At 35.9% G+C, this 1,983-nt stretch overlaps 1 long non-coding RNA gene across 1 annotated transcript; it reads left to right on the top strand.

The window, feature by feature from the left end:
* Window positions 1-447: 447 nt before the first annotated feature.
* Window positions 448-1,006, top strand: LOC307117691. The gene is made up of 3 exons (XR_013815463.1): window positions 448-557; window positions 649-736; window positions 975-1,006. It is a non-coding gene; the product is annotated as an uncharacterized lncRNA (long non-coding RNA).
* The last annotated feature ends 977 nt before the right edge of the window (window positions 1,007-1,983 follow it).

Below are 1,983 nucleotides of genomic sequence, written 5' to 3'. Positions count from 1 at the left end.
GTTAATATCAAAGAATGTCATCATTAATTATTTAATCAGATTTACAGTTTGACCTTTTTTTAATGAAATCTTTTATCTTAAAACTATAAATTGAATTAATTAATGTCAAATGGAGTAATTTTTTTACTTTATATAATTTATGTAGCCTACTTAAATGAGTAGCCTACTTATAAAACTTACATATTAAAATTAATGCATGTTAATTAAACTGTGATATGAAGTTGTTGATATGAAGGATCCTGCAAATGGTGAAATAACTGTATCTGAATATATAAATATTTGAATATATATATATATATATTATGAATATAAATATAAATGTATATAATATGAATATGAAATAATGTATATAAAATAACACTTTTTGTTTGCCCCACAGGATGTTCTCAATGGGAAACCAAAGTGGTTTCCCCCAAAGCCACCTGTGCCAGTCTACAAGGACAATAAGCAACAGCAGACATTCTTTCTGAACCCCTCAAAGCTCTGCTGGATAAGTCTAAAACTCAACTGAACTTCACAGATGAAGTGGAGTTAATTTGTAGTTTTCGTTTCCTGAGGTGGGCCCAAACATGTTTGTCAATTGGATTGTTTGTATTATTGCCATACATGCAATGTTTTATATGTTAATTAATTAATTTATGTGGACAGGCCATCATTCATGGCCTATGTGAGATGCAGGCATTGTCCTGGCAGGAGCTGAGGAGGTGTTCCTCAGTGGCCTTACTTATCACCCTAGGTATGCTTGTAATTTGCATTTGCAAAAAATATATAATTTATTATTACACAATATTTTTGACAATGGCAATTATTTTAGTGAAGTCGAGGAATTTAACAGAGCGATTGCCAAACGAATGAAAAAACAGTCACCTAGCAGAAAGTAAAGTTATTATTTTACCTTATGCAATTGAAGATGTAAAGTAAAGTCACTAACAAAATTCTTTCTTACTTTTTTCTTTTCTTTGTCCTTTTTACAGCAACGTGATGTTTAGGTGATCGTTAAATAAAGTACAGAATTGTTTATTATTGGTGTTTTGTCTATTCTTATTTGAGTTAAGCTTTGCATTGCATTCAAAATATCAAAAAACAGGGTTTGTAATGTTAGCATGGTATGTTAATTAGACCATTAGCATAGGTTGAACTGAAAGAAACATTGGAATTTGAAAAACATTGAGGCAATATAATAATCACACAATATTAATATTGATAATAAGATAGTTCAATCTGTAATTGTATCTCTTCCATCAGTAATTTTCTTTCGATTAGGCTAGCCTACCACCCACACTCAAAAAATAACTACTGGGTAATTTGTTAGTCAGAGAACACAGTGTGTTTTTTGGCACATGCACTGAGCAGGGAACGCAAATATGTTAATTTGTTATTATTTTGTGTTAATTTATTTGAAAAACTTTAAAAGAAGCGAGACCGTTATATTGCATCCGGAGTCTGAGAATGCGGGACTCTGTGTGCAGGTGTTATACGATCTTCCGAACAGCAGGAGGCGCTGTCTCGAAAAATGAGGGGCCTGAGAATGCGGGACTCTGGGTGCGGGACTGTAGATGCAGCAGGCTCCGAGTCTGCAGCTTCATAATGTTGCTCTGAAGCGCTGTCGCGTGAGCCTGTAGATTAGCTCAAAAGAGCTTTTTTCCCGCCGTTAGATCCGTATGGTACAGTTCAAATGTGCGCATCCGTTACACAGGACATCAGTTCTGACAGGATCACTTTTTTTACAACTCCAAACAGCAGCAGAATATAACTTAAGCCGCTTACCTGCTCAGAAGACGAACTCTCGGATGTAGTTTCAGGGCTCTCAAGTCTCACGCATTGGGCGTGAGACACACGCATTTCAACCCGTTCACACGCTCACACGCCACACCTTGTATTTCTCACGCAGAGAAATTTCCAGGATAATGCCCACCAAATTGCGCTGCTATTAGAGGAATCAAGTGACTTCCACATATAGAGCTCAGACGGCCCTGCCACGCA

Source organism: Gobio gobio, assembly GCF_949357685.1.
Source record: "Gobio gobio genome assembly, chromosome: 21".
Classification (NCBI taxonomy): domain Eukaryota; kingdom Metazoa; phylum Chordata; class Actinopteri; order Cypriniformes; family Gobionidae; genus Gobio; species Gobio gobio.
Note: the sequence above shows the minus strand (reverse complement) of the source record. Positions and strands in the feature narration are given on the sequence as shown.